General features: G+C 45.8%; 1 protein-coding gene across 1 annotated transcript in view; it reads left to right on the top strand.

Moving 5' to 3' along the window:
• The window catches only part of PAPPA (pappalysin 1), a 256529-nt gene that overhangs the window by 12319 nt on the left and 224591 nt on the right, over positions 1-19619 (top strand). The gene's annotated exons all lie outside the window — the stretch shown is intronic.

The raw sequence follows: 19619 nt of genomic DNA on the forward strand, positions 1-19619 counted from the left end.
TAAAGGAACTATAGGTATTTTTGTTTAATGAATGCATGACTGGATAAGAGAACCAGCTAAATTTCTAATGATTCTGGGAGAAAGAGCTTGGGCATGTTGCATTACGTAACCCAAAGCACATGACCTGGCCCGTGCGTCACACTCAGAAACATTACACAGTGGTTAATTCCATCTCCCCTTGAGCAGAGAAGTCAGAAGGGAAAAGATATCCGGCCTTCCAAAATGGGCGGAGTGGGGGGGGGGCAGTGTATTTAAATGCCTCCTCAACTCACATTTTGGCCTTTCTAATCCAAGCCACGTTTTAGCCTTGGTCTTGCCCTCTCAGCCCTTCGCCTGTTTGCAAGCATTTATTTTGTGTGTGAACTGCAGCACGTAATCCCAAGCTTTGCTCTCCTCTCAGATTTCACCCCTCTCCCCTTATCAGGTTCTTTTCAGGTCTCGAGTGTCCTGGCAGTCATATCTGTTGCCTGCGTTTTCATCCATTTCCCTCCTTTCTGATCAGCGGGCCTTCTTCCCCTCTGCTTCCCTTGATCTTGTGAGACCTTGTGGTGACCTCGGGATCTGGAATCCTCTATCTGCTGTTTATGTACCCTTGGGGGAGAGCATGCATTCTCAGCAGTAATAAGAGTAATAAAAGCAGCTAGCTTATAATGAGCACTTACTATGTTCTGGCACTGGGCTGAGTGCTACACTTTGGACCCGTTGAATTAGGTTTAGAAAGTGACATGACTTGCTGAAGACCTTACAGCTTAAGGATGGTGGAGCTGGGGTTCAAGTCAAGGCCAGTTTAATTTTATCTCTATCCACAGGGCCTAGTGCATTGCTTAGAATACAGTAGCTGTTCAGTAAAGGTTCCATGAGTGGATGAATATATGAGTGAATGATGCATGGATAGATGGATGGTTGGATGGATGGATGATGGTACCCCCAGTGGCTAATGCAAACATCTAGAGATTGTAGAACAAAAAGGGAAGGAGTGGAGGGAGAGAGAGATGGAAGAAAAATTGGAATGAACATTATAAGACTTTAAAGAGATTGGCTAAGAAATCTCTTTGTTGTGCAGAATATATTTTATTTGCCAGTGACTTTTGAGCAAACAGACCATTTATGTCCACCAGAGCATTTCCCAGTCTACCAGGAGATAATACACTTTCAAAGATTCTCTCTGCCAAAAACATTTCTGGATTCCTCTTTCGGGAATCAAAGCCTGGGGCATATTCCCCCAAATGTTCTCAAAGGAAATACACTGTCACCCTTTGAGGATGGACCTGATACATTCTGAACCAGTGTGGGACCTATGCATGTAATCATGCTGCATGAACTATGGGGTTCTGAACAGAAGAATGACTCTGGAGTTAACAAGGCTGATTTGTGATGTGCTCTCATTGGAGCCGATTAGGCCCCTGTAGAGCCAGTGGTAAGCTCTCAGGATGACCCCTTTACAGAACAGCCCCACTGGGCTGATTAGAGCTGATCTGCTAGAAACAAATATGGTATCTTGTTCATCCCTTTCCCAAGACATTAGTTTGCTTTTTAAAATCTGCTCAGTTTATAGATGGAGAAACTGAGATCCAGGCAAGTTAACTTGTTAAATTAAGCTAAATTGAGTTGAGTAAGGTTAAGCAGCAAACTGGTAGCAAAATTGAAACTAGAATTCAGATCTCTTGACTCCCAAATCAGTGCTTTTTCCACTGGACCACTTTGTTTTCCTCTACAGTGTTGGATGATGGTTACATCTGTGGGTTCACAGCAGCGAGCTTATTAGAAAATGTCGTACAGCTGTTTATTAACTTTTCTTAAGTATTTCTTACGCGACAAACCTCTGTCTTAGGCATTCTGTGAAGTTCAATAGTAAATGGCAGTTCATTTAGAGAGGTAAACCTCCCTTCTTTCTTTCCTTCCTTCCTTCCTTCCACCCACCCATTTATCCATCCATCCATCTATCCATCTATTTGATAGATAATTATTGAGCAATCTTTATGTCTTTGTGTATTACACATCAAGCAAGGAAATGGGGATTAAAAAGAAGAACAGGGCATAGTTCCATCCCTTGAGGAACTCCCAGTCCTAGTGGCAGAAGCAGACTGGTAAACAGATACATGACATGGTAACTGCTATAACTAAGCAATTAATAGAGTCCTGGAAGAGCACAGAGGCAGAAAAACTGCGTTGTTGCACACCCGTGTTTATTATGGGGGCTATAATGTGCTCTGAGATTTCAGAGGCGTAAGAGATCCCTTCCACCTGGAACGGTTGGAGAATTGTTCACGAACAATGAACATGTTCATGTACGTGTAGTGTGTGCCTTGCCCTGCATGTGGATATACCATGCGTGCCATTTTAAATGTAGAGACACAAATCAAAGTAGAACAATAAACACTTTTCGATTCATGTCTCAGCTGAGGACCTTGACGTAGAGTAGCTTTTAGGAGTATGACACTAGGAAATGATTGGACAGTTCAATCTGTCACCACCCGAATCCAATCCAACAGCCCCTTATTGCATTTATCACTCTGTTGTGGTGCCTTCATACTTGTCTGTTTTTCTCCACTTGTCTCCAAGCTCCTTAGGAGCAGAGACCATTTCTGTCTCCATCCCTGCTTGATTCCTACCTGTTGCACAGTACCAGCCATGCCAGTGGTGCTTGGTAAACTTTGTTAAATGAATTGGAGATGGCTCCAAATAAGGGAGAAAAGAGGGTGATTGAAAGTGGGTGCTGTGAAGGAAAGGTGCTTCGAGAAATGATATGAGCCTTAGGAAGGACCAAGCAATGTGGGCAAATATGTTATGAATGATATTAGCCATTCGATATGGCTCTGGTTTCTCTGAGCTGACCCGCTACCTGTATATATTCTTCCCACCTTTCCCTATTCCTGAGCCTCCCTTCTTCCTACTGAGCCAGCCAGTATACCATTCTGTTGGTTTTAAGTCCTTTTCCCCATGGCTTTCTCTCAGCTTCTCCAACCCCATCCCTGGAGAGAGCTGCTAAAGAAGCAGGTGCAATTGTGTGGGATGTGCCCATGCTGTTCCTGCAACCCTCACCTGTGCCTTGGAGACCTCCCAGAGGATATGAAAGCAGAGTGATGGCGAGAATCACGTCTGCCACGCTCAGTGCACCTTCCCAGGGCCTGGCGCATTGCTGGGGTTCAGCAGATATTTGAGTGAACTTCTGGATGAATAGATGCTGTAAATTTGCAATGCATCTGGTCCAGTCTGCTCAGTTCACAGATGGAGAGAAGCTGATTTCCAGAGGAGGCAAGGAAATGATCCCAAGTTCCATTCCAAATTCCGGACAGAGAAGGACTGGAGTCCAGTCCTCCTAACCATTCCTTCTTTCCTGCCATATTGTCCTGGAATTTGGGCCCAGCTCTCTTGAACTTGGTCACAAAGATTTCAGATCATTGAATCCTATAGTTGGATAGGGCCCAAACTATCCTTTTTACAGCTGGGGAGTCTAAAGTCCAAAGAGCGGAAGAGATTAGACCACCCCAAGGCTTCCAAAAATAATTTTTTAAAAGCTCTATGTGTCTCCATAGAGTCAACAAATATGTAGTATGTGCCCAGTACTCTTAGAGTTGCAGCACGGAGCAAGACAGAGCAGGTCCCTGCCCTCATGGACTTTCTATTCTTGTGAGGAGAGAAAGACAATAAACAGGAAAACAATTGTAAGGGCTTGTATATTAATAGTGACAAGTGATAGAAGTGGGTGCTATGGAGAATGACTGGAGTTTAAGAACATCTCTGTAGGTGACCAAGCTGTAGCTTGAACGACAGATGGGGAGGAACAAGCTATATGAAAAGACAAGTGAAGAGAGTTCCAGAGTTCCAGAGAGAGAGAGAGAGAGAGCTGGAAGAGGTAACACATAGACCATGAGACAGGACAAGCTCAGGATGTTGAAGGAGCAGATATTCAAGCCATTGGGAGTCATGTGTGTCTGGAGCTAAAGGCAGCCCACGTCATGGAACGTGGATTTTAATCTAGATGAACTAGGCAGTTATCAGAGTTTCAAACAAAGAAGTTATAGGATCTGGTGTATGTTTTCCAAAGATCATTCTGACCTCTATGTGGAAAATGAATGGCATGAGACCAAGAGTAGAATCTCAATTATACCACTATTGTGGTGTGAATTGATTGTTGATATTATTACTTTAGTTATGACTTAGTGTTTTGATTGAGATCATTACCATTTCCTTACTAGTATCATTACCAACTACAATACCTGAATAGCACTAATATTTGAGATCAATAGAGGAGGTGGGGGGTTCTGTGCACTTTGTTCCAGGAGGACTTGAAGAGATTTGTGAACCCCAAGACATTTTCTGTAAAAATTTGAGGCTGTGCACATTTTTCTGGGGAGAGGGTCGAAAGTTTTCATCACTTTCTAAAAGGGGTCTATGGCCCCCAAATGATGACTTAAATGCCTAAAAGAAGGGAACATATGAGGTCATTTCCTGAAGCCTGGTCCCAGCTCTAAAATCTGAACATTCTAGGAGATCTGTGAAAATGAGAATGTTGATGTGGAGTTGTCATATCAGGCTGAGGAATTGCACTTTCCTTCATCTGTACCCTTGCTGGAGTAAATAGAATTGGGGACTTTTTTCCCTCTGAGGAGTAGTTTATTCCTTAGAAATATAATCTACAACTTTGTTTATTCAAACTCTGGTCTCTGAGTTTTAAACTAGGCAAGTTCACTTCAAATGTGGCCTTAGGTGGTCCTGATCATAATTATTCACTGTGGATTTTACCCATGAATCTGTGAATCCAAATATCCATCTACTCGTCCATCCATCATCGTCCAACCATCCACCCACCTACCCTTCTTCCCTCCCTCGCTTCCTTCCTTTTCCCTTCATCCTTCTCTCCCTTCTTTTCTCCCTTCCTCCCTCCCTCCCTCCCTCTCTCCCTCTTTACCTCCTCCATACTTTGATCTCTCCATCAACCCATGCCCTCACCAATCTATCCTTCTGTCCATGTAACCTTCTATTACCAGGCGCTATGCTAGGGCTAGGGCAGGAGTTAGGAGACTCCAGTTCTTATTCTTCTGCCACTGCGAGACCTTGAAAAAAATCTCCTGAGAAACCTCCATTGCACCCTTCACTTCTACTAGAGTACATTTTGAAAACCTCACTTCAGAAGCTGAAAACTGCTTTGAGAAAATTAGCTATGCCTGCTTAGTTACATAATTATAAGTATTTCCAGTAGAGCTCCGAGTCTGGGTCTAGACTCCTGGAGGCTTCTTTATCAACACTAATATTTTAGATCAATAACAGATTCTACCCTTGGGTCAGCAGGTAGTGGGAAACCAATAGAGAATGTGAAATAGAGGCAGGGCTCCTTGGGAAAGGACAGGCTTTATAAAGGGAACAGAAAAGGGAGCTAACCGTCACCTAGCTCCGGGGACTCTCTTTGCCCACAAACCCCAAAGCCCTGGTATAGTGACTCTGAGCCTTCATGATCCGTGTGTGCCCCTGGATGCATGATGTAGCAGGAAGCCCTCGTGGCATGGGGTTGTTTCAGTTTCCGAAGCATTCGACATGTACCTATCATATTCCCACTCGCCTTGTAAAACAAGCATTTTCATTTAATACAGTGAGGTCTTTGTATTCTCAACAACAAACACATGGTCTAAGGCTCGCGGACACAACCTGCCTTTTTCTCTAACACTCTCCCCCTCACCCGACTCTGTCCACCCTTACAAAGCCCAGCGTCAGCAGAAATATCTGTTTACAAACAAGGGCTCCCAGAGAACAGTATCAGTAGCTCAAACAAACCTCTAAAACACGCCCCCAACTCTGTCCTTGGAATCCCTGTGAACAGGGTATATCCCTGGCAGCAGCTTTTGTGGAAGGCTTCCTGCCTTTCCATCTTTCCATCTGTCTTCATGTCTGGCTTCTCTGTCTCCTTCCACTTATTCATTAAAACCGTGAGGATCCTGGACTGCAGAGGCAGTTGGATGCTGGTTTGGGCCTCATGGATATTTGGAAAACAGAGCCCCGACAGGGAGTGGCTTGAGAACAGCAAGGCAGACCCACACACATCCAGCCTGCCGTGTCATCTGAAGCAGAAGCTGATTGAAGAAGGATTATTAATTGGGTGGATGTGATAGTCACATGATGATCATACAGCTCTAGATCATTTTTCTAGGATTATCAGCAACTGAAGCAATTCTTTTGTTACTCTCTCAAACTTGAGTCTACTATAGCTCCCTATTACCTACACATGGTAATGATAATAGCTAACATATTTAGCACGTAATATGCGCCAGACACTGTTCTGAGGAGTTTGCATGTATTAACTCTTTAATCCTCACAAGGACCCTTTGATGTAGATACTATTATAATCCCAGTTTTCCATATAAGAGAACTGAGATATGGGAAAGTTAAGTGACTTGGCGAAGGTCACACAGCAAGTACTGGGTAGAATTAGTCCCCAGAATCCAGGTTCTAACCATTCCTCCACAAACCTCTCTAGATCAGGTCAGAGTTCCTTAGCCTCACATTCAACTTCCTCCTCAGACATTGTTTCCTACCATGACATTTCCTAGTTCCTTATGTCAGGGGTCCTCAACCTCAGCACAGATGACATTTTGGAATGGATTATTCTTTGTCGTGGGAGTTCGTCCTGTACATCGTAAGATGTTTAGCGGCATCCCTGGTCTCTACCCACTAGATGCAGAAGCAACTCCCCACCACCCCCAGCTGTGGTGATCCAAAATGTCTGCAGAAACATCACCACATATTCACTGGTTGAGAACAGTTGTCTTACCTGGACTCTTCTGATTAAACAGAATTATCTGGTGTTCTTAGAACACTCTTCCCACCTCCATGCTTTTTCACATTTAGTTTCCCCCTTGACCTTGCAGGGTCCTTGGCCTCCTCACTATCAGTCTTTTCTCTGTTCCAGAGTCAGTTCCTCAACATCTTTTACAGCCAGCGAGGAAATACTAGCCTGTCTGGGTTATTGATCTGCTTGTTTTTATGGTTTTCTGTTTAAAAAAATGGTCACCGATTCCAAACTTTCTATTTAGAATCCCCTGAAGATTCCACAGCAGTCTTGAATTAAAAGCTCAGTTCATTCCATGCATTCAACAATTGTTTATTGGCTCTACCTTGTGTCAGGTCCCAGGCTAAGCACTCAGAGTATGAATTCACAGGAGGTACAATACCTGCACCTCAAGAGTTTATGTGATAGGCTATCAGAGGTGGAGAAGAACTTAGAGATTCACTCTCCACTCTCTCCTAGTTGAGCAGATGAGGGAACCAAGCCCTGGAAGGTAGATGATATTTCATCAAGGTCAATTAGAGACCAAGCTCAAGGCTGAGCTAGATCATTCTCCACCTAGCGGAATAAAATTTAAATTCTGAAGTCCCAGGCGGCATCTAAATACCATTTATCCATCTGGAGTTTTAAAGATGTCCTTTGAGTCATAATTTATGATTTTCTAGCAGATATCAAAACAATAGAAAATTCATATCTGAAAAGTCTATCAGCCCTCTTTTCAAAATTTTGCTTACATTCCCTGCTTTTCATGATAAGTCTTTAAGGCTGAATGGCTCCAGATTGCCAATGAGCACTGGGCAGGGAGTCCTGAGATAGGAGTCCTCGTTCTTTCAGCTCTGTGGCCCTATCGATAAGAGCATCATGAAATCGCTAGCTAATGATCCCTACCCCCATGGACTCTCTTTCCCAAAACACACCAGTGATTCCCTATTGTCTATGGAATAAACTTCAGATCTCTTGGCATGGCATTCGCAGCCCTTTACAATCGAGCCTTAGACGCCCCTCGCTATCCCATTTCCCTTTATGTGCACCCTCAGTTCCATCAAAAGCAGATGTCTTCTTCGTCTCCAGAGTCATCTTCCGGTGACTTCACAGCTCTTGCTTTTGCTCATCCTTCGTCTTCTGTTAGAAGGTCTTTGCCCAGCCTCCTCCCCGCCGCCACCGAATTCCTGTTCCTTGTGCAAGCTCAGTTCTTGTGTCACTCGTCCAAGAAAACTTCCCGGAGCCTCCTTGTCTGATTCAAGTGTTCCCTCCGCTGAGCTCTTTGGCTTATACCTCTACTAGAACTTACTCTATTATGCTTTCTTTATTTGTAATTAAAAACTCCATCTCGTCCTCATGTAGTCAGTTTTCCCCGGCTGGGCAGCATAATTCAGAACTTAAGTGTGTGAACCCTTGAGACTAATTGCCTGGGTTTGAATCCCATCTCTGTCATTTGCCAGTGAGTTACTCAGGCTTGGGCAAGTTAGTTGGGCTTCTCTGAGTATCATTTTTCTCATCTGTGAAATGGAGATGACAGTACCTCCCTGCTCGGATTACTGTGAAGGGTACCTGAGCTACTCCACGCAAAGAGCTAAGCACGGTGCCTGGCACGCAGCAAGGGCTTAGCAAACATCAGATATCACTGCCCTCCCTGCTTTGGAGAGTAATTCCGGATGGCACCAGCCCGGCAGAGCAGGGATCTGCCTGTCTGGCCGCGTCCCTTCCTTATCTCCCTTCGCCATCTCTCTCCCTGAAAGGCTCACCCCGGGCTGGGTGGCCGGATGAGGTGATGGCAGGCTCGGCCCAGAGAGGAGCTTTTGTTTCCAGAGATCAACTCATACTGTCTGGGGTGCGTTTTTACATAACTTGCTGTGGGCCTCTGTCACTTATGAAATTTACATCATTTGACTCGCCCATGTGGGAATCTTCCCCATCCCTTTGAGCTCCTTGGATTGGCTGCAGCTGCTCCATGCCTCCTCCGATGCCTTTCTGTAGATGCAGACCCATCTTTTGTAGGGATGGACCCAAGGCCGACTCATCCATTAGCTGCAATTGGCACAGTGCCTGAGGTCCACAGTACTTTCAAGGGGCCCATAAAAATGGCTTAATTTCTTTTAAAATCAGAAGAAAAAAGCTAATACAATAATAATATATATGTAATAATGAATCCACCCTCTTGATTATATATATCTTTATACCAATACAATCATAAAATATAATTATGTATTTTTAGAGAGGAAGGAAAAAGTCCCCAGGGCCCATGAAAGTCATGATCCCACCCTGAATGAAAGGAATTTGCCCAAGATCAATAGTACCTTAGTGGCAAATCAGGACAGACGTTCATGTCTCATCACTCCCAATTTAGAAATCTTTTCCCTGTGTTTAAGAAAAGCCCTGGAAGTGATTTCACCACAGTCTTCTTTCACAGATGAGAAAAGGAGGCCAGAGAAAGCACGACTTGCCTCAGGTCACACAGCCTAGTCATATGGCACACGGCTTTCCAGACTTTTTTTTTTTATACTTTTTATTTTTTGGGGTGCATCGGGTCTTAGTTGCGGCATGCCGGGATCTTTCGTTGTGGCGTGGGCTTCTCTCTACTTGTGACGCGTGGGTTCCAGGGCACATGGGCTCTGTAGTTTGCCGCACGCAGGCTCTCTAGTTGACGCTCTCTAGTTGAGGCTCAGTAGTTGTGGTGCTCAGGCTTAGTTGCCCCACGGCATGTGGGATCTTAGTTCCCCGAGCGGGGATGGAACCTGCGTCCCCTGCATTGGAAGGTGGATTCTTTACCACTGAACCACCAGGGAACTCCCCTTTCCTGACTGCTTGTTGCTCTTTTTAGTATTTTACACAGCCAACCTAATGCCCACCCATGCCAACCTCCTGTTAGATGGATGGAAAATTCGAGGGCCAGGAAGTAGAGGGGCTTAACCCAGTGTCACAAGGATGCCTATCCTGCCTACAAGTCAGGACTGTTATTCCAGTTCTATAAAGATGGGTCCAAACCTCAAAATCTTCAAATTGGGTTTCTTCACAAGTCTTGGCATATATTTCATTTGTTCATTAATTGGTTCATTCACTCACTCATTCATCCATTCAACAAATGTTGATTGAAGACTTATGTCCTAAGCACCCTGTGAAGGCTCTAGATTCAGAGTGGTAAACAGATGTGTACTCTTTACCCTCTCAGAACCTCACTTTCCCCACTTGGGTGAGAAGAATCACAGTTTCTTAGAGAGTTCTGGGAGAAGCAAATGAAATAATTAAGATCCTTTGTACACTTTAAAACTCCAAAGAGTGTTAAGAATGCTTCCTGTATCGTTATAACTGACAGAGTGTATAATTAATATGGAGAAGATTAAAACATTGACTGTAGGAGGAAATAAATATTTAATTAAAAAATAATTTCTGCTTATGATTATCCATACACAACATAAGACATTGGTTAAGCATCTGGCTTTGGAGTCAGAGAGCTGGGTTCTAATCCTATTTGTGTTATTACAAGTCAAGTGACCTTTGCCCAGTCAATGCAACTCTGAGTCTCAGTTTCCTCACCCATAAAATGGGACCAAGAGAACTTATCTCGTAGAGTAGTTGTAATAATCCAATGAGATGATGCACATAAAGTTCTTGGCTTTGAACATGGCACATCATCAATGGTGGCTCTATTTATTTCTCAGTAGGTTCATGTGGCTTAGAGTGGCATTAGAACAAATCAGAGTAATGATCCTAGGGATGATGTAAAGAAGCAGGTGTGGTAATAATAGGTCTTCCTAATTGCATAGTATCAACTCTTATTGTATCTATGTTGCCTCAACAGAAGGCCTGGCATTAGCATTAGGGAACAGCAGGTCTCTCACCAGAGAGTATAGCTCAGTGCCTCGAATGTCTAGCCAGGGCTTGATACAGTGGATGCCCGGTGAATATGTGTTGAAAGAATCGGTGAATGGATAGATTAATAAATCAGGCAGGACTCAGGGATGTTGATTTATGGAAAAGAAGAGCCAAGGGTTACACAATGGAAAGCCTCAGACACCTCTAGGCTCTCCTGGGGTAAAGGGTACTGAATAACTCTGTGGGTTCCTGCAATCCAGATCCTGCACCACTGGGTGGAAAGGAAAGGGAGCTGATTTTGGCTCACTCTAGGTGAGCACTGAGAAATGCCCAAAGGTGCAAAGGCCTTCTTCAGGTGATCGGAAGTTCTCTGGTTCTGGAAATATGCACAGTCACTTGTAGAGATGTACAGGTGATTCAAGCAGGAGGTTGGGTGGTAAAGGTCACGTAATGACTTTTAAGGGAACCTCCGGTCCTGACTGTGCCCGATTCCATGAATGTGAAGAGTAAAGGGCTTGGGGCTGCTGTGAAGTGTGAGGGTGGCCAGAGGCTTCCGTCTTGACAGTTTTCTGTGAAGCAGTGCCATTGCCTCGTAGGGTCGGTGAGTGAGCAGGGAGAGCCTGTAGGTCCTCAAATCATTGAAAAGACCAAAGGTAGGCGCCCTTCTCCAGGGCAGCTCCAACATCAGCACCGCTGAGTCCACCAGTGGCTGGTTCGTGCGACAGTAACTTTTGAGGGTGAACAGATGAAAATACGTGACTTCCTCCTCCTCCTCTCTTCCTATCCTCTTCATACTCTACCCCCACCTCCTCCTCTTTCTTCTTTGTCTTTTTCTCCCTCTCCTCCTCCCACTTCCTTTTTTTAAGTTGATATGCACCAATTTTGATGACAGTGTGTGAAAAAGAGAGCGATGAACAGGTCTCTATTTCAGAGGACAGTGTCAGAAAGGTTAACGTTTAACAGCACAGAAGAAGAGGGAAAAAAAATGTTCCCAATTCTGAGGAAAAGGAACAGCCGTTTATTATAAATACCAATTTAGAAAGTGTAGCTAACATTTATCACGTGCTATGCAAATGAGTATTTGTATTCTCGTACTAAATCCTTAAAATGTCACTATGCCTTAAGTACTGTTATTATCAGTTTACAGTTGAGGAAATTATCAGGGAGGTGAAGGGATTTTGCCCAAGGCTACATAGCTAACAAGCAGCAGAGCTGGGGACTCCACAGTACAAGTGCTTAATGCTTGTTATGTTGCCAGAGCCCATGTGCCAAGTCTGGGTACATTCATTATCTCATTAGTTACCCCTACAAGCAGCAGAGGTAGATAGTATCATCCCCATTTTACAGATGAGAAGACTAATACAAGGAGAGATGCCTTGACTTTCCCAAGTCGCACAGCTAGTGAATGGCAGAGCCAGCATTTGAGTGTACATTCTTTGGTCTCTGAAACCCTGACCGTTCTGTTTACACAGAGCCTGACTCCATGTGAGCAAAGGAGGCCGACTGGCGAGGAAAGATCCAGAGGGAAACACAGGTGCAGCTTGAGCCCTTAAGAGCACTTTGCCATCCCAAGCACATTATATAAGTCTGTGTATTAATACAGCAAATGGGTTTTTAGGATGCCTTAGACATATTCTTGTCAACCTTGCCTTACATCTGAATGGCCTTAAATAGTTTACAAGGAAGTATGCGTACATTTATCTCCTTTCTCTCTCAGAAAAGACCTTTGAAGTATATAGGAGAAGACTTTTGAATCCCTGGAATACACATGGGAAGACAGGCTCAGAGAGCTGAATGAGCTCACCCCAGGTCACACAGCTAGTAGAAGAGGGAGTGTCAGGGGTTTTGCAGGTGATGGTTCCCAGCAGGGAAGGAAGAAGAACACGGGCAGAGAGCAGACACGGATGCTGCCGTGGATGCCGGCCATGCTCTTCCTCCTGCTCCTGCAAAGGCAGATGTGGCCCCACCTATTCACCTGCACGGCCAGCACACAGGAGGCGCCTGAGCTAATCCTGACCTGCTCAATTGCTCCAAAGGGTCACTCTTGATGCTCCAGCCTCTCTCACACCAGGAGACAGGGATGTCCAGAACTCAGTAGAGTGTTGATAAGCCTCCAGCCAGGCGTTGATATGATTTATTCCAAGCCCCCTCCTTCCACTGAGCCTAAGAGCAACCCTTTGAGGCAAGGTGGACCCGGAGGGATGAGGGTGCTGAGGAGTAGCCCCTCAGGTGCCCACCTCGGTGACGTCTCAGCCCTCCTCCGAATGCCTGGTGCTGCCGAGTCCTCCAGGGTCGTCTTGGTGGTCCTCCCCCACAACTGAACCAAGTGCGGGGACCATGGGTGTACTTAACCCAAATCTGTCTGTTTTAATCACCCTCCTCTAGACAGATAAAAGCTTTCCATAGGATTGCTCTCTCAAGCATTTCTCTGTGGCTTTGATACCAGCCATTAAATCATGGAAGGGAAAACAAAATGAAACAAAACAAAAAAGGGACCAGCTCCAACCTTTAGCTTTTAATTTTTTTTAGCCTCCTGAAAGAAACCAGATTGTTGACCTAAATTCCCCCCTTTCATCCCCACATCCTCTCACCTCTGCTCATATTCCCCAGGCTGATGTTCCACAGCTAGTGGACATCCTTAAGTTGGAGGGCCTGAAATGGCCTTCCTTTCGCTCCTCCCCCTGCTCCTCCATTACCTTACATCTCCCACAGTAGGAACCAAGGCTGGGACGTCTGAAGGACTTGCGATCTCAGAGTCTCAGGGAGTCTGAGATGCGGAAGGGACCTTTGGGGCCATCTGATGCAACCCTCCTATTTCACAGGCAGGGTTTGACGATGCCCTGGGAGGGGGGGTTACTGCTTGCCCATCGACCCACAGCAGTGAAGTGGCAGAGCTGGAACACAAGAACCTTGACCGTGGGCTAAGAGTTTCTCCCATGGAAGGAAAGCATCCTGGAAGAGAGCTCTGGCTTTAGAGTCAGCCCGCCTGTGATTCCAGTGCTCTCTAGCTGGGATCCTTGGAGGGAAATCACTTAGCTTCTCTGCACCTGTTTCCTCCTCTGTCACAAGAATATCAGTAAAGCCCACTTCACCGGGTTATTATGAGCACTAAATGGAATGTCTGTGCTTAGCAGAGAGACTGCTACCTAAAGGCTTTTAGCAAATTCTCGTTATATTATTATCATTACAGTTGTCCCTTGGTATCCACAGTGGATTGGTTCCAAGACCCACCACAGATACCAAAATCTGCAGATGATCAAGTCCCGTATATAAAATGGCATAGCATTTGCATGTACTCTACACACATCCTCCTGTATACTTTACAACATCTCTAGGTTACTTATAATACCTTATGCAATGTAAATGCCAATGCACGGCGAGGTCCCCATAGCTGAGGTCGTGCTCATCTGTGGGGGGACTGAACTTGAAATCAGGAGTCTTGAATTTCAGTCTTTCCTACCACTCAGTGCTGTGTGACCTTGGGCAGGTGACCAAACCCTTCTGAGTCTCAGTTTTCTCATCTGTAAACAGCACCTATTATACAAGGTGCTGTGAGGGTTATGTGAGACACCTTGGCCCAAAAGCCGCTATGTACATGCTCAACAGACAGCAGGGGCTTCAGAAGTGCACATTCAAGCTGGAATACAAAAGCATCCCTCTCTTGTGAGGAAAGTTTCCTGTGTGGTGATGACACCACCCATTTTTGTATCCTCCTAATACACTTTGCCCTGCTCGCAACAGGATAATCGAGTTAAGTTGAGGCAATGTGTTGTAACCAAGAAGGATTCTGAGCTGGGCACAAGGCAGTGAAAGATTTTAGAGAAATTTCAATGGGAGAGCTTAAAAAACTTGTTGAATGGTCGTATTATAGTTCGCTAAGGTTACCATAACAAAGCACCACAGGCTGGGTGGCTTAAATAGCAGAGATTTATCTTCTCACAATTCTAGAGGCTAGGAGTCTGACATCAAAGTGCCTGCAGGGTTGGATTCTTCTGAGACCTCTGTCCTTGGCTTGTAGATGCCCATCTTCTCCATCTTATGTCTTCATACTGTCTTCCCCTTGTATCTGAATTTCCTCCTCCTATAGGGACAGCAGTCATAATGGATTAGGGCCCACCCTAAGTGACCTCATTTTAACCTAATTATCTCACTAAAGACCTTATCTCTAAATCAGTTCATATTCTGAGGTACTAGGTAGGGGCTAGACTTCAACATATGAGTTTTGGGGTGGGGACACGTTTCAGCCCGTAACAGATGGAAAAGAAGACGGCAGGCAGCCAGGCGTGTGACGGCAACCTCGAAGAAAAGATGAAGAAAAAGAACATTGCAGTACAGAGCCCGGACATTGGAACAGAGCTGGGTCAGAAACCAACAAGCAAGGAGGCTAGTGATGGAGGTTCAGTTGCTGGAGGACAAGGCCAGGAAGGCATCCCAAACCCCAGATAGACAACCAGGCCCAGGCGAATCTTGGGTCCCAGTGAAGTGTGATAAGCCAGGTAGAACAGATGAAGCACTGGTAATAAAGAACCACTGATTCTCAGTCCATTTCTTTTAGGTCCAGGCAGAAGAACGACACAGAAAGCAGCCTCCTGGCTTGCAGTTTAACTCAACTTGCTTGTGTTGGCGCTGCTGAACTTACAGAAATATTTTTGGCGGGGGGGCATGTCCTCAAACAGCCCACAGTAAAGTGTTTGGCACTTGGCACTTAATGCAGTGATGTGATTAAGAACCTGGGCCTGGGAACCCTATGGACGCGGATTCTAAGCTGTGTTGCTTTGGACAAGCCACTGCCTCTTTGAGCCCATGTTTTCTCTGCAGAATGGGCTGCGTTGATAGTTTTGTTGTGAGGATTAAGTAAGAGAATTAAGCACTTTATTAAGCACGTGGTGCTTAGTAAGTTTCTAAACAAAGGGTAATGTGCTCTTATAAGGAACACAGCAACAGAGAAGTGTCCCTCCTTCCCTCCCTTCCTTTATTTTATACTTTCAATGACAGGCTCTATGGAGCACCTGCAAGGTACCAGATGCTGTGTTGGATGCTGGGCATTAGAAATGAACCGAACAGACATACTCAGGAAACAGACATTGAATGCGTAATTACGGAAGTGATGAGTTTTTGGACGGGGAGGAGTATGATGGATGTGGAGGAGGAAGATTTGTCTGTACCCGGGCTGGAGTGCTGTGGTCACACAACACTGCCCTGGGGTAGTGACATTACAGTGGCCCTGAGAGGGTGACCCCACAGCCCATGGGATTCTCCCAGTATGGCCCTGGCATAGGTTTTGGGAGACTCCCTACAAGCCTTCTGCCTTTGGACTTGCCTCCTTCATACATGCTCTTGATCTCTGGGGTGAGATGAGACAAAAAAGAGGCAATAAAAGTAAATAAACATCAAGCTTCTGCTGGAATATGAAGCCCTTTTCCCAGCAAACCTAGCTGCAGGGAGATAGGGACACATTAGAGAGGCCAGCTGACCAGGGTTCAAGTGACAGGTGATGGTCATGAGACCCAGGGCAGCCCCTTTCCTGGTCTGGGCCTCTACTTTTCCATCTGTGCAGGTGCCCCAGTCACCTCATTGGCTGGTGAATGGGCTCTGGCACTTTCACTGCCTGCTGCTTCCATGTGCTTATAGCTTTGAGGCAGGTTTATGCTAATTGGATGTAGATGGTGTGCAGGATCGCCTGTGGCCTTCCGTCTTGCCCCCTGCGGACGCATCCCCTGAGATCCACCTCTAGTACCACACAGATGGTGCCGACTTCAGACCAACTCTCACTGTTTCTTTCACTGTGTCTCTCTGTCTTCCTGGAGAACCGTGGGGAAGGATGGCATGGAGGTGTGGTGGGGTTCACCTGTGTCTTCCCGAGAACAAACACTGTTCCTTGTCCGGTATGGAGACACACAGAGGACGATCCTCCAAGCATGCAAACATTGGCAGTGACATGAGGCGTCCAATTCAAATCAACACGTGTTTTTGAAGCATCTCCTACTTACAGGGAACCATTCTAGCAGTGAACAAAAGAGCTCTTAAATTGTAGCGGGGGGATCATTTACTCCTAACCCCTCCTTTTTCAGAGAAGGGAAATGAGACCTGGCAGCTTAAGAGGTGGTGTGACTTGTCCCCAGGCAAGGTCATCCAGCAAGCTGAGCCCAGATCTCTGGGCCCAGATACCTGGTTCTGGGCTGGTGATACATCAGTGCCTCCCTTCCAGCCCTCTGAAATGTGACTACTGTTGATTACGTTATTTCTGTACAGAAATAAATCCCATTCACCACTACACCCCACCCCCATCCCTATTGAAGTTCAGTGATTTCCTTTCACCACTAACACTCCAGGTAAATATTTCCCTCTGAACTTCTGAAGCCACTGCTTCAAGGTCCTCATTTCCCTTAATGTGCTTCCTCTTGGTTCCACTGAAACGAGAAAAGAGAGGGTTCTCTTTGCCCTTCCTCTCTGCTTCCTGGGGCTAAGCCACCTCTTGGTCCTTCGCTCCGTGTCACAGAGTCTAGCCTTTCGCACTGCTACCCTCTTCTCTCTCAACTGCAAATGGCGGTGGCCAGAGCCCGGGTCCCCAGCCCCAGGAAGGTCCTGAACTGAGGGCACCCTACAGATGTGTAAACAGTTTACCTTGCTAACCCAGCCAGCCGCCTTCCAAAGGCAACAGGAAAACCAGGACTGAGAGCCCCTGGCAAAATAAAAACCTGCAGAGAGAGAGAGAGAGAGAGAGAGAGAGGGAAAGAGAGAGGGAAAAGGATCCTGTTTCAGATGTGAATTTTCTCATTAGAAGAATTTTCTGTTTAAGGGGGAGGGGTTGGCCAGGAGAGGAAGAGAAGGTGAGCTGAGAGGTGGGATGGGGGGCACAAGAGGGGGTTGCTCCAGGGGCCTGTGCGCTCGTGCTTTCCGTAGCCAGCAGCAGCAAACCTGGGGGAACTCACTCCAAACCTGGAGTCAGAGCTTTGGCCTCGGTCAGTGGGGAGGTAGCTTTTAACATGCAAGCCTCATAATAGTAGCAAAGCCAAAGGGGATTTATGATTTCTAAGTAGAGTTTGCCAGTGGATTTGAGGAGGACTTGTGCTTTTTTGAGCCCTCATCCTACCAGCTCTTGATATATCAGTTAAGATGCCTTTAGGGTACCCTCTCTCTCTGGTGTTTCTGTATTTTGTTTTTAGTCATTTTCTACTTTTCATCCTTGACATCACTCCCAGACCCTCCAGCATCTTAAAAATGAACTCCCATTTGGACAGCCACTGTATGCCAAGGGTAGTATAGCCACTATGTCTTTTAAGTATGACAGCATACGTAAAGAGAGGTACAGATGAGGGAACTTAGATCCACAGAGGTGAAGCGATCTGCCCCAGATGTACAGCCAGTAATTGCTGTCATCAAATTACCCGGAGTCCAAAGATCCTGCCCTTTCTACCTGACCAAGAACACACTCTGTCTTCTGATTCTCTCTGTCCTTTATCCAGGGAGACATAGCTCAGTGCCTTTGATTCTGTTTGTGCTTTTCTCTTCTCCCACTCCGTTTAGAATCATTCGTGTGCTCATTCGTGAGGCACTTGCTGAGTGCCTGCTGTGTACAGGGCATAGTGCAAGGTGCTGGACAGGGTACAGATGACCCAGGCAGAGCCATCACTCTCAAGAAGCATCCAGTCTAGGGGAGACTCCAAAACCAGAGGACAGGTGTCTAGTTTCTGAAAAGTAAAATGAATTCAGAGGAGAGAATGATTGCTCCTCAGAGGACCATCAGGGAAAGCTTCTTGGTAGTGGTGGTTTCTGTTTTAGCCATTGGGAAACTTGGGAACACAGAAAATCAGACTTGACCAAGCATGTGGGGGGGAACCTCATTCAGTCCCCTCCTTTTCCAGGTAGAGAACCAAGACCCAGAGGAGGTACTTGGTGCTTCGTCAAGGTGTGAGAGCAGGTTGACGTTGTAGGAGACCCTGGCCATTACGTGAAAGATTATAGGACAGGAGGGGTGGTAGGAGAGGTGTAGGCAGACTTAGATGCCTGGCCAAAACTACCATCTATGTCAGCTGCTAACAGAGAGATTTACACAAATTCTAAGGCCCCAGTGACCACAGAGGAGTACAGACTGTGTGGGCCTCCTCTACTGATTTTGCTGGAAGCCGTCTGTGCTCATTTCATGAGTGCTAATGGCAGATGCACACTCAAAGTTATGGTGACCGCAACAATTCTCCAGCTGAAAAGTAGGGACTGTGCTTCTAAATGAGCATCTTTTATTCATTCTCCTATTCCTCTCTTTCTCCTCCCACCTGGCCTCATACATCATCCGACATTTAAAATACACTCTTAATTAGAAAGTCTTCTTCCCCATCCAACTGGCTGTCCATGCCAAGGACACTGGGTATATTCCAGAAAGACTGGGAATGGGGGTTGGTGAGTATAAAAATAATTAGATCCAGAGAGAATCTGCTAAGTGACTTCTCGGGGTTCCTGGAGTAAGTCTAGAGATGTCTGGCTTGGAACTTTCCCAAACACCCAACTAAACCTTGGGACACCCCCAGGCAGGTGGTTTGATCCAGATAGATCCCTGGTGGCACTGATGAGGGAGTGGGAGGTACCATAGAGTTAGTCCCTAGGACAGTGGACCCCGGGTCTGATGGATCTAGGATCCACTTACCAACCAGTTGACCTCAAACCCATCCATCTCTTTACTTCCTTCAATTTCTGTTTCCTCCTCTGTTAATATCAGCACCTTGGGGGTGCTACACGGATTAAATGAATTAATGCATACACAGACCTTAGCATAATGCCTGACCTGCGATAGAGGCTTGGACGATTTTACTTAATGAAGGCATCTCCGACATCTTTTTGTGTTAAGAGGATGCTTTTTATTTTTTTAAATATTAGCATTGGTGTTAGAGAAAAGCAAGCTTGAATTGGCTCTCAGGAAATCTGTCAATGACTCTATGTAACCTAACAAATGCCTTCCGTTCCCTGGGTCTCAACTTGCTTACCTTTCAAGTGAAGGAGTTGGAAGTGTTTAAAAACCTTTCCAGCTCAG

The sequence above is a fragment of the Balaenoptera musculus genome, chromosome 6, assembly GCF_009873245.2.
Source record: "Balaenoptera musculus isolate JJ_BM4_2016_0621 chromosome 6, mBalMus1.pri.v3, whole genome shotgun sequence".
In the NCBI taxonomy this organism is placed as follows: Eukaryota; Metazoa; Chordata; class Mammalia; order Artiodactyla; family Balaenopteridae; genus Balaenoptera; species Balaenoptera musculus.